Raw genomic sequence first — 14,577 nt, 5'->3', positions numbered from 1 at the left:
GACTTCTACCTGGAGGCCGCTCGCCCTCAATACCTTACATGGAGCGCCCAGAAGATTGTCAATGTTCGGGTGATGAAGCCGTTTGCCGTGGGGAGATTCACAAATGTCAAGTTCAAGCTTATCCGAGGATCTGCAAGAACTGCTCACATGATCTCTCTGGCGGATCTGCCCAATCTGAACCCTCATGATTGGATAGTCTTGTACAACATCTTGCTGACAAACGAAGCCGAATATGGTCCCATCTTAGACCATGTCAAAAGGATGCTGGCATGCTATATCATGGAGGTGGCCCTAATGGATCAGGAGGTTGCCACAGTGTTTAAGAAGAAACCGAAAGTCAAGCCTGTGGGATCGGCTAGTGATCTAAACACGATGAAAATGGGCAAGATAGATTCGAGGCGAAACTCTGTGATGTTCAACAGAGCCGAAGGACAGAAATGTCTGTTCGCGTTAGCTGACAAGCACCTCTACACCACTACCTGCTTGGAACACGTCCTATCAATCGTCAAGCGGTGTAAGGACAATTCGGCTGATGACATCAAGTACTTTGAAGATATGATCAATTGGTACATCCGGTTTAGACAGACCATCCTTTCCATAACCAAGTGTACGTTTAGTACCGTGAAGAAGAAGGTACCAGCTTCAGCCGCCGGCCCAAGTAAGAAGTGAAGGTCTCGCTCCAAATTGACGCAAAGGGGGAGATTGTTGGGCTGAAGTTCTGTTTTATGTTGCGTCTTTTGGGCTCGTAGATTAGCCTTTTATTCTCCGGTTTGGGCCTGTCCAACTGAGAGCCTTTTATGTATTGTATATAAGTTATCGCTTGCATGCATATTAGGTTAAGATTCAAGATTTCAGTTTATACATTCAATAGTTCTATGATATTGCTTTCTTGTAATCTCCCAATCCTTTACAGTTGATGTTCTTAATCGAGCTCTTCTAAGGATTTTATTTAATCATTCAACACGATTGATTCAAGCTGTTGTGTTCTTAATATTGTTCTCTGGTTTGCTATTATTATTGCGTTCTTGCTGTTTCTTACACTCATACTTGTTCAAGATCTAATCGATCTTCATAGATTAAAAGTTGTTTTAATCCTATCAGTGGCCGATGCTAGAGCCTGCACCGGTCCTGCAGAAAGCTGTGGACAGTTGACCCTTAAATGTCCAGCCTGCTGACAATGATAACAAATCCTCGAATCCCGAATCCGCACTGACTGCCGACGGTCCCGCGCATAGTGCCCCTCTTTCCGCACTTGCGGCATGCACCACCGGACCAGCAACTCCGGTGTGACCCCTCTCACACTTCCCACAAGTGTGGCCGCTCCGATCCCCCACTCTAACATCAACGGTACTGGACCGTTTCGGTGCTGGCTGCGACTGCATCGAAGCCTGCCTCAGCTCACCCAACTGCAACTCCACCTCTAACTCACGCCGCATGGCGGCCTCCTGCAACATCAACAAGGTCTCGCACCTCTGCGTAGACACGAACTGTCTGATATCCCCCTTGAGCATACTCAGATATCGGGACATCTGAGCCTGCTCCGAAGCGAACTCAGGGCGAAACATCGCCCTCTCAATAAACATCCTGGTGATCTCAGTCACCGACTCCAAATCCTGCTTCAGCTCAAGGAACTTCCGAGCCAATCTCTCCTTTTCATCCCGCGGAACATAGAGAGTACTGAACGTCTCTCTAACTGATCCCCTAAAACCGCAGCCCTCTGCGCGTCGGAAAATGACCTCGTAGTCAATCTCCATCAATCCTTCGCTCCTAGCCTCAACAGGTTCAGAGCACACCTCACCCTCTGATCAGCAGGGCAGAAACTCGTGGAGAAATACCCCTCCACGTCTGATAACCATCTCATAGCAACTATCGGGTCCTGAACCCTATCGAATGTGGGAGGCTTCGTGCAATAGAAGTCCCGATACTGAAAACCCCGACTAGCTCCTCCCCTCGCCGCTGCTACAGCCGTTGTAGCCGCCGCGGCAACCGTCTCCGCGGGAGCCGCATATCGCTCGTCGAAATACTCAATCATGGCGGTCTTGATCGACCCAAACAACTCTGGCGACTCGGCCCGTAACAATGCAGCAACCTCTGTACGCAGGATCTCGCGAATCCTCGCATCCCGCTCGCTCGTGCTCATCCGATCGATAACCCCCGACGGCACCGATTCACCCGGAACTCGCTCTCCAGCTCCCGATCCTGATCCGGATCCACTATCATCATGCCTCGAAATCTCCATGTCGAAGACACCCTTCCTATCTCAGACACTTCCCAAAATCCTGGGATCCAACTCTCGCAACCCTACCCTAGAGACCATGGTTTCCCTGATACGCGTATGGGTCCTGTGCTTTCAGTAGTACGGGCCCATACTACCTTCCACACCTACCCATATTTGTATGAAGTACTACCACAATACCCTAGGGAACATGCATAACAACTATCCACCCTCACCACTAGAGGAACAATGAGAATATCCCATAAGGGACCCTAGGCTACAGGCATCACATATCAGGCAACATTATCATGAATTCCTGAAGATCCCTAGCCTAACTCTAGCATGCTGTGCTATCAAGCTCAAATAAACAATATCAAGTATGGTATCTTGGGGTTACTTACTGGCTCCGGCTGATCGTACCTCCGCGTCCTCCTTTTACTAACTTTGAAAACCATTTTAGTTTCTCATTTTAATTTTTCTTTTTAAAATCCTCCTCGATTTGAGACTGGAGTCACACGAATGTTTCCCTAATTCACTCAAACCAAGGCTCTGATACCAACTTGTAACATCCAAAATTCCAAAACAATTAAAACTTTTCAAAATCACCCATTTTATTAACATTGTTGCAAAAAGGTTTTCAATACATTATTAAACACAGTAATTTCCCAGGTTCAGTTCATAAAACACCAACGCGAGGAACGGTACGATCACGCCTTTGCCTTGCCACAGACTCTTGAGAACCTGAAACATAAAACCACAACTGTAAGCCCGAAAGCTTAGTGAGATACCCCCAGAATACCAACCACATATACGCCTTTCCAGGCCCTGACCTTCCGGTCCATGAGTCTCAGGGGACTTCCGTCCCTGCTGGGTAAACCTTCCGGTCCTACCCACGCCGACCTTCCGGTCCATCACTCAACATAATCGCCTTCCGGCCCATAACGTATCGCCTTCCGGCCCATAAGCATAAAACGCATATATAGCATAACAAATAATCATACAACAGTTCATAGACAACAATCGATCAACAGATCACATATCATAGCATTACTCTAAACAAGATACCGGTCTAGCCGATCACTATCATAACATTACCCTATGAATCAGTCAACATACTAAATGCATACATACGCCTTTCCAGGTCATGACCTTCCGGTCCACATAGTAATGCCTTCCGGCCCATAACATATAACAACTGACAACTACCCGGATTTCCATCCGATAAAGGATTGGCATTGGTGCCATAAACCCTAGTGATATAGTGAGGATAACTCACCTCGAAACTGCCGACTGAACAGATAGCTCAAGCTGCACCGATCACTGATACGATCTCCACTCCTGAATAGCCGCCAATGCACTGAACTTAAACGATAAACAACAATTACCAAAATACCCCTGGAACCACTGGTCAATCATTGAACAAAGACAAGGTCAAAGTCAACCCCTGACCGACCCTACTCGTCGAGTCAACCCTGTGACTCGCCGAGTCCCCATACTCAGAACTTCACTCAACCCGCGACCTAACTCGCCGAGTCACCCCAAGACTCGCCGAGTTCAACGACTCTGAGTCCACTCGTCCTTGACTCACCGATTCCTTAAGATTCCCTTCCTACTCGTCGAGTATCCCCTTTTTACTCGACGAGTTTCTCCTAGAAGAATCGCGGGGCCACCCCGACTCCACTCGTTGAGTCTGAAGAACAACTCGGCGAGTCCCAGCCAATCTTCAAGCCACTCGCCGAGTCTGAAGAACAACTCGGCGAGTCCATGCCATGCAGACGAGCAACTGCTTCCTGAAATACGTATGGTCCCGAAATACACAATCATGGGACCTTCTGTACCTCTAACCATCCTATTACTGGGTCACAAACGCTTGGGTAACAATATAATAATCCATCTAATCACCAAATGGGTTTCATAAACCCTAAATTCGTGCACACATCAATATAGCAGAAATGATCCGAAATATTACCTGAATAACACCCTCTCTGTGTCTCCAAACCTCAGAACTCGATCCCATTGATATTCCTTTGGCCAAAACTCTTCTTCTTCTTGCCTAACAAATTCTTCAAGGTTCCAAAAGCTTTCTCTCCTTCTCTAGACGTCCACAACGATTAGGGTTCTTCTCAATCGGCCAAAAGACGGACAATGACGGCCTAAGAGGCATTATATACGATCCAACACCAAACGGCTAGGGTTTCTGCTGAACAGCGTCGACTCGCCGAGTCTATATCTGGATTCGTCGAGTCCAGTCGCGAACCCGCGACCAAGTCTGCGGTCCTACTCGGCGAGTCTAGGCTCCAACTCGCCGAGTCCCTTCTCAAAACACCCCTAAATCATAGTTATATCGATATTTGAAATTCCGGGCTGTTACAGCACCCAACCGGCACCTTCATCGGATCCACTTACATCAGGTGAGTTCATACCCCTGAATGAACCTTTTAAATGTTTTTACATGTTTTAGTGGGGGGAATACAAGTTAAACATGCCAGTTATCATATCAATCACATGTGATTAATAACCCGCATGCACAATGATTTATTACACTGTCAACTGTTTTACCAAGTATGATACTATAAATGGTTTTCTAAAATGTTTTCACTTGATCAAACCTCTTACTTATATTTTTTTATCAAAGTTTCATTTAAAACTTGTTTATGAAAGGTTTCCAAAGGATTTCTAAAAGGTTTTCAAACTCATTTTACAAAAGAATGCCAACTCGTGATTTTCTTAAGTTTAAAGGTTTTCCAAGGTTTTCATCAAGATTTTCTCCCATATTTTTATACTCCTACTTGTTAGATACTACTGCTTCACTTCTACTTAGTTTAAACTCCTACTTGATGACGCTTTCACTTCGTGATACACTTATACTTGTTAACGTTTCTACTACACTTATACTTGTTAAACGCTTCGACTTTGTTAATACTACTACTTCGTAAACGCTTATACCTTAGTAGCACTTCTACTTTGTTAACGCTCCTACTTCACGATACCCTTATACTTCACGATACGCTTATACTTGACGATACACTTATACTTCACGATATGCTTATACTTCACGATACGCTTATACTTCACGATACGCTTATACTTCACAATACGCTTATACTTCACCCTACGCTTTTACTTGTTAACGCTTACACTTCATGATACGTTTCTACTTAGTTAAATGTATGCCTCTACATGTATAAGTTATGTAAATAATTTTTAAAGGACTTAGGAAGGCTAGTTTGCCGTATTTCCTTTTCTTCGTTGAGATGTGGTCTGGTGGGATCGGATGTCCATTCGAAGGTCGTTTGACCATTAGTTATATATTATGTATACAAGCATAGACATATAGGGTTACATTAGTCAGTTCAGTTGTGAGTCTCTATCATTAGTCTAATATTTTTACATCAGATCTCACTATACGAGATACATCTTCAGTACACGACCTCCTCCGTTGTCAAGTTGGTAACCAAAGTCTCTTGTAGGGAGAGCGGACATTGTATGTATAGATTGTTGGATAAGGTGTCTAAGTCCATAACTATTTATGGTCAGTACTTGACCCGACCCGGCATGGTCCATTTGGGTTGCATGGCACCATGCAGTTAGATAGACTAAATGAGAGAAATAACACTTGGAGATTATTAATATATTATAATTTCTAATATATTAATAATATTATTTGATTAGTTTGATCAAAGAATTAATTTAGAATTAATTAAGTGATCAAAAGATAACTAATTAAATATATGGGTTGATTATGTAAATCATTCATATCTTGTATAGTGGGCTAAGAGGCTCCATGGATTATCAAGTTGGGTTCCAACCATAGGATGCTCCATGGGAGTTACAAAACCATGGGTCATGGAAATAAAGAGTCATGACACATTAGGTTTTATATGGTGTAACCCTAGATGTGTCAACACTATATAAGAATCCCATTCTCCACCAAAACCGGCTACACATATGAAACAAGAAGGCTAGGCCGATTTCAAGAAGTGTGTGCTCTCTCAAAAGTCTTTCCAAGAGCATTTGGTGTTGTGTGAAGCATTTGAGGCATCACACTTGGGGTCCTAGGCTCACAAGGTTTCAAGGAACATAAGCAACAACAAGGTAAGTTATTCTATCTTTCATTCAAGTTAAAAATTGTTCCCCATGTATGCTAGATAGGAATATAACCTTGGAATTCAACTTTGCATGATAATTAGACAAACATAGATCCAAGGTTATTAGGGTTGCATGTACACTTAGGAAGTGTTAGAATGCTCAAAACCCATCAGTGGTATCAGAGCCTAGGCTTGTTTGTTTGTTATTTGTGCTTAAAAGTTGAAAAAAGTCGAAAAACTTGTTGTCTGCCTGATGAACTCGCCGAGTCCATGGGGAGACTCGCCGAGTTCACTTGTATCTTCAACCTACTCGCCGAGTAGGTTCATGCACTCGGCGTGTAGGAGCCACAGAGTGCAGATTTTCGACTTTAGTTGCTGGAAATGGACTAGAAACATTACCCTAAACTGTTTTGGTACTTGAAAACTTGTTTTAGATGGTGTAATGTCTTTGCTAATCCACTTACAACAACTAGTTATCAAAATTACAAAGTTTAAGTGTAGTTTTGATTCATGAAAGTGTTCATGTTCATGTTCTTGATCTTATGATGTTTTGATGATCATAGGAATTATTTGTAACCTATGTGGTAGTTTAATTCTTGATCATAATGTGTTTTAATGGAGTCCATAACTTGTCCTCTAGTTATGGAAAAACAAAAGTCACTTGAGTTAAAACCATTAAAAGAACACAAGAGTTAGAAAAATCAAGAGTCTTCATTAGTTCCAATAAACTCATAAGTTACAAGAAATGAAAAGTTTTGAAAGTTTACAAAACTTGCCCTCAAGTTTTGGAACAAGTAAAGTCATGCTAAAACATTAGTTCCAACCCTTAGAATTTTGAAAGTTAAAATTCTATCCTTATACTTATAATATTATAAGTTAATAATATATATATATATATATATATATATATATATATATATATATATATATATATGTATAAGATTAAAGTCGTCTTACCGCTAGTACGCCTCATTCACGAAGCCGGTCTATAAGGTGGGTATAAGGTTGTTGCCTATAAAATGACAACTTAATGGGTGTCCACTCTTACCCACCGCTTGCTTGACTGGTGGAGGGTCGTTAGCCGAACGGGTAGGATAAGGACTTATAAATTCTCATTAAAAGTATGGTGAATATTATAAAGTAACTAAATGTTTTATTAAATTCCCAATCTTAGTTACTTTAGGAAAAATGTGAATAAGGTGCTAATCCATTAAATTACACTTTACACTTTATTTAAGTCGTTGGTGGAGCGTGTGTGGTTAACCGGCACACTAACTTGGACTTAACAAGGTAGGTAAAGGTTGACTTAAGGTTTATTATAGTATCGATGGAGCGTGTGTGGTTTACCAGCACATCGATTGAGTGATAAACTTTAAGGGTACCAAGTGATTTGCATGGTTACTTCACACCTCGTTTTGTGATCCTCGGTATCCCAGTCACAAAACTTGGAGGGCACACTCGAGATTGAAACATGCCTTTGAAAAGTTCATTGAATCTCAAAAAATCTAGGAATTTCTAAGAACCAATCAAAAATCTAATATTTAATATTTCGGTTTTCGTGGTGGAAATTGGTTAATCGTCATTCACCTACCTTTCAAATATGTTATAGCTTGGATTACGACATACCTCTTCTAAGTTATAATATATTGTGATTGGATCCTAGCCTTAATATTACATTTGGGTGTTTTATTAATGACTCTCTAAATATCTAAACTAATCTAGTCCTTTTCCTTCAGATGTCTTCAAACAATGCTGCTTCTGGCTCTAATCCTAATGGCTCCTTTACCCTTATGAACTTGTGTGGGAAAGTCACTTTTGATGGATCCAACTTCAATGAATGGATCAGAAACATCAGGATGATTACCTACTACAAGGACAAAGAATATGTCCTTGACAAGGAGCTTAAAGAGATTGATGAGACCATTGAGATCGTTGTCTTTCAGGCACATGAAAGGGATGCTACCAAGGTGGCATGCATCATGATGGCCATGATGACAGCAGAAATCCAAAAGTCCTATGAGGATTTCTACCCTTATGAAATGCACCAAGATCTGATGGAAAGATACCGTCAAAGTGCACGACAAGAAAGGTATGAAATCATCTGCTCCATGATAACAACCATGATGAAGGACGGGGAATCCGTCACGAGCCACATGCAGAAAATGCAAAGGTATGTGGATCGATTGATGAAGCTTAGTGTGAACTTCCCTGAGGAGCTTGCAATAGATATCATTTTGCACTCCTTACCATCGTGCTATGATCAATTCCGCATGACATATCATATGAATAAGGAAGAGGTCACACTCAACAAACTTCAGGGACTTCTTAAGACCGCAGAAACAGGTCTTAAGGGGAAGTCGGTTGTTAACACTCCTACTCCAAACTCTACTCCGGTTTTGGCAATCGGGAAAAGTCGAGGGAAGAAGAGAAAGAGCTCTTCAAAGGGTACCAAGGCTCGGAACCTTGATGGCTCTTCTTCAAGTGGAACCAAGAAAGGTTTCGTTACTCCTTCTTCTGACCCAAAAGAGGCTGAATGCTTCTATTGCCATGAAAAATCACATTGGAAGCGGAAATGCCCAAAATAATAGCAAGATGTGAAGGATGGGAAAGTGAAACCCATCCATGCAGGTATTTACACTATCATTTCTAATAACTCACCCCATTCTAAATCTTGGGTCCTAGATACCGGTTGTCGTATTCACATTTGTTGTGACTTGATGGACTAAGAAGAAGTGAGAATGTGGAGCAAGGAAGAATAAACCTAATCATGGGGAATAGGAAAGCTTTACCTGTCACCAAGATTGGAGTTTATACTTTATCGGTAAGTAGTGGGTTTAGTTTAGATTTGAATAAGTGTTGTTATTCGCCAGAAATGGCAAGAAATATTATTTCCTTTCATGCATTGTATAAACAAGGTTTCACCTTTTCATTTGATAATGAAGTTGGTTCGATTAATGCTTTCTTTAATAATGTTCTTTATTTTAAAGCATTACCTTGTGATGGCGTGTATGAAACAGTATCTGTGGTTGATAACTTAGGAAATAATGTATTGTGTATTGATTCTATTAATAATAACTTGGATAAAGCATCATTATGGCATTGTCGTCTTGGACATATAAGCAACAAATGCATAGGCCAACTCCAAAAGGATGGAGTCTTGGAGTCATTTAACCTAAAGTCAGATGATAGTTGCGAATCATGCTTACCTGGAAAAATGACAAAGTCACCCTTCACAGGCTCGTGTGAGAGGGGTAAAGGTTTGTTGGACCTTGTACACACGGATGTGTGTGGACCATTCAAACATGCCACAAGGGATGCTAATCGTTATTATTTGACTTTTACTGATGATTACAGTAGATATGGATATGTCTACTTGATCAAGCATAAGTCAGAGACTTTCGAAAGGTTTAAGGAATTTAAACAGGAAGTCAAGAATCAATTGGGCAGGAACATTAAGATGCTTCGATCAAATCATGGTTGTGAGTATCTTAGTTCAGAGTTCCTTGACTATCTAAGGGAATGTGGGATAGTCTCACAATTGACACCTCCTAGGACACCACAGTTGAATGGTGTGGCTGAGAGGCGTAATCGAACCTTGTTGGATATGGTTCGTTCCATGATGAGTCGAGCTTCGCTACCAATCTCATTTTGAGGGTATGCCTTAGAGACTGCCGCCCATATCCTTAATCTAGTTCCTACAAAGAAAGTTGCCAAAACTCCTCACGAGATGTGGACTAGTAAAGTACCTAAACTAGACCACATCAAGATTTGGGGTTGTGAGGCTTTCGTGAGACGCGAGACTCATGATAAGCTCGAACCTCGAAGCGAGAGGTGTATTTTCATCGGCTACCCACAACAATCCTTTGGTTACCTCTTCTACAGACCTAGTGAAAATGTGGTCTTTGTAGCTAGGAGGGATTTCTTTAGAGAGAGAGAGAGAGAGAGAGAGTTTATAAGAGAAGGAAACAGTGGGAGGCAAGTTGATCTTGAAGAAATTCAAGAGTCAAGCGGTGAAGGAACTTCAAACCCTAGCACTCAACTTGAGGAGGTAACTCCTGTTGAGCCAATTGACAAGTATGTACCTCTGAGGTGGTCCACAAGGGTTAGGAATGCTCCTGAGCATTATTATGGATTCCACATTACTACAGAAGGTGATACACTTATCAGTGATGAGACACTGATAGGTCTGGATGAACCTAACAGTTACGCGGAAGCCATGGCAGCCTTGAGTCAGCCAAGTGGAAAGAGGCAATGGACAGCGAAATACAGTCCATGTATGACAATCAAGTTTGGAACTTGGTTGAGAATGTACAAGGTTGTAAGACAGTAGGGTGCAAATGGGTCTTCAAGAAGAAGACTGACATAGATGGTAAAGTACACACTTATAAGGCTCGACTGGTTGCAAAAGGCTTCTCTCAAATTCCTGGAGTGGACTATGATGAAACCTTTTCTCCAGTAGCCAAGATTAAGTCTATTAGGGTTCTGTTAGCTATAGCTGCATTTCATGACTATGAAATATGGCAAATGGATGTCAAAACCACTTTCCTTAATGGAAAGTTGGCTGAAGATGTTTACATGAGTCAGCAAGAGGGTTTTGTCAGCAACGAGTACCCTAATAAAGTGTGTAAGCTTGAGAAATCCATTTATGGATTGAAGCAAGCACCTCGCAGATGGAATCTTTGCTTTGATGAAAAGTTCAAGGAATTTGGTTTTTCTAGGAGTGAAGATGAGTCTTGCGTGTATGTCAAGGATAGTGGGAGTATAGTTAGCTTTTTGGTATTGTATGTGGATGACATACTACTCATAGGAAATGACATCCCAACTCTGCAGGAAGTTAAGTCCTGGCTTGGGAAGTGTTTCTCTATGAAGGACCTAGGAGAAGCTGCCTATATTCTGGGGATAAGGATCTTGAGAGATCGGAGTAAAATACTAATTGGACTTAGTCAGAGTACCTACTTGGATAAGGTGCTGAAGAGATTCAGCATGCAAGACTCCAAGAAAGGAGAGTTACCCATCCAGAGTAATGCCAGATTGAGTAAGACACAAAGCCCTAGCAATGAGGCTGAGATTGCAGAAATGAGTCGAATACCTTATGCTTCGGCTGTAGGATCGATCATGTATGAAATGACGTGTACTCGACCTGATGTAGCCTTTGCACTAAGCATGGTTAGCAGGTATCAGGGGAACCCTGGCAAGGCACACTGGACTGCGGTAAAGAATATCCTCAAGTACCTATGGAGGACTAAGGACTGGGTCCTTACCCTCGGTGGGAGTGATGACTTGAGAGTTGTAGGGTATAGTGATGCTAGCTTCCAGACTGATAGGGATAATTACCGCTCTCAGTCGGGCTGGGTCTTTACCCTAAACGGAGGAGCAATTTCTTGGAAGAGTTCCAAGCAAGAGACAGTGGCTGATTCAACTTGTGAATCAGAGTATATTGCAGCTAGCGAGGCGGCAAAAGAGGCGATATGGCTGAAGAACTTCATTAGAGACCTTGGAGTGTACCAGCTATTAAAGAGCCAATGGAAATTTTCTGTGATAGTGAAAGCGCTGTTGCCTTTGCCAAGGAACCAAGGGATCACGGGAGATCTAGACCCATCGACAGAAAATACCATTTTATCAGACATCGGATAGAAGAAGGACTCCTCGTGGCAAAGAGGGTATCATCGGATGAGAACCCAACAGATCCCCTCACGAAGGGACTGAGTTGGGTTAAGCATCTCCAGCATGCTCGGAGCATAGGGCTGAAGGATGATATTAGATTTAGTAGTTAGATAACCTAGAAATTTGTAAAGTGTAATTGACATTAGATGATGAATAAAAGGTGTTTTATTTATGAGTAAAGTGTTGCTATCTCTTGTCGATCGTTTACTATATTTCTTTTGCATGTTTTGACTTCCAGAATAATTTTGTTTGGTATAACATATTATTCAAACCTCCACAGTCGGTCATATGTCGGAAGTAGGTATGAATCAAGACTGTCATGATTGGTTGCAGAGGTCTAAGGTATTGGACAAGGCTACAACAATCATGAGTGCTCATAAGTTCTGAGCATTGGACTCAACCCACGCTCACTAGAATCACTTCATGGAATTTATCTCGAGTGATCGTGAGATGGTAATATCATATAAGTCTTCAAACCTAGAGATATGATTTGTTACTTACAAGTTGGTTATGCATTGATTGTACGAAAACACATTGGTAACTCGATGTTATAAAACGTGCTATTGTGTATAATTCAATGAGTGGTAGAACAAACATATGAGTCGAAGTTTATCTGTTCCTTCTTGGATTAGAAGCTGATATCTGGGCCCCTCGATGATTTTGTTTTGACCTATGTATCGGGCCCGGTCAGAACTAAGTTGATGTGTTCAATTAAGTTCTTTGTCAAACAAATCGGAAATCGAGAAACAAACTGTTGGACAATAAGTAAGACATTGTTCCATGTATTTGTCCGGCTGATATCTAGAACAGAGGATTATATGATCACTTATCTTAAATGGCGTATCAACATCTTCTCAGTTCTGAGAGACCTTGAAAGAGCTACGATTGCCGGTTGGTTCCTGAAGTACTGGATTTATAGTTATTAGACTTATCCAAGTGGGAGACTGTTGGATAAGGTGTCTAAGTCCATAACTATTTTTGGTTAGTACTTGACCCGACCCGGCATGGTCCATTTGGGTTGCATGGCACCATGCAATTGGATAGACTAAATGAGAGAAATAACACTTGGAGATTATTAATATATTATAAGTTCTAATATACTAATAGTATTATTTGATTAGTTTGATCAAAGAATTAATTTAGAATTAATTAAGTGATCAAAAGATAACTAATTAAATATATGGGTTGATTATGTAAATCATTCATATCTTGTATAGTGGGCTAAGAGATCCATGGATTATCAAGTTGGGTTCCACCCATAGGATGCTCCATTGATGCTCCATGGGAGTTACAAACCCATGGGTCATGGAAATAAAGAGTCATGACACATTAGGGTTTACATGGTGTAACACTAGATGTGTCAACACTATATAAGAATCCCATTCTCCACTAAAATCGGCTACACATATGAAACAAGAGAGCTAGGCCGATTTCAAGAAGTGTGTGTTCTCTCAAAAGTCTTTCCAAGAGCATTTGGTGTTGTGTGAAGCATTTGAGGCATCACACATGGGGTGCTAGGCTCACAAGGTTTCAAGGAACATAAGGAACAACAAGGTAAGTTATTCTATCTTTCATTCATGTTAAAAATTGTTCCCCATGTATGCTAGATAGGAATATAACCTTGGAATTCAACTTTGCATGATAACTAGACAAACATAGATCCGAGGTTATTAGGGTTGCATGTACACTTAGGAAGTGTTAGAATGCTAAAAACCCATCATAGATCTATACGGGATTGACACCCCCGCACCCTGACTGCTAGCTACAGTCCATGGCCTACCAAGCCAAGGGGTGACAAATGTCACACTTACACAGACGCTTGCAGGGCGTCTAGTTCTCTAGTGTCTATCAGTATGGTTACGAGTATCTCGGGGTTACCTTATAATTCATGGTCTTAAGGTAACGGGTTTTTAACACTGTATTCACTATATTCACTGGATTCACTGTATTCACTGTTTTAGACCTTGCTAGCTGTATCTTTCATTTGATATTGTCTAGGGTCTGTATTCACTGTTTTAGACCTTACTAGCTGTATCTTTCATTTGATACCGCCTGGGGTCTGTGTCTCCTTTTGTTAGACTGAGCCAGGCATGTCGTTCAGTCGATACCCTCCTGGAGTCTTTGATTCCTTGTGCCTTAGTCAGCAGTCCTCACTGTTGAGGCATATGTTATTTTCCCTGATATTCTCCTACTTTCTTTAAAATCAAATCCCGTATTTTGATAATGATTGTGTTTAAGGGAAAACTAAATTTTTACAACATAACTCTGTCCAGTCTTGCTAGAAGACCGCTTTTAATTAGAAAATATAGGATTTTCTGGAAAGGACTCTAATACACTGTAGGCTCTAAAACTACTACTTTTATAAAGTTATTTTGAACTTACACAAATGACACTAAATACTTATGAACTCACCAACATTTATAAAAATGCTGATACTCGCTTTCAAATAACTTGTATTCTCAGGTCAGCAATGCACAGGTACATCCCCGGAGCTTTTGATGAAGACTGTTTAGTACCAAGCTGCACTTATACTATTACTTGTATTATTTTGACGTTCTATGTAATGTAAACCATGTAAAACTATTACTATTAATGCAATGGTTGTTGTAC

The sequence above is a fragment of the Lactuca serriola genome, chromosome 8, assembly GCF_051521515.1.
Source record: "Lactuca serriola cultivar US96UC23 chromosome 8, Lser_US96UC23_V15, whole genome shotgun sequence".
Lineage (NCBI taxonomy): Eukaryota > Viridiplantae > Streptophyta > Magnoliopsida > Asterales > Asteraceae > Lactuca > Lactuca serriola.
The sequence above is the reverse complement of the archived record's forward strand: the minus strand, read 5'-3'. Positions refer to the sequence as shown.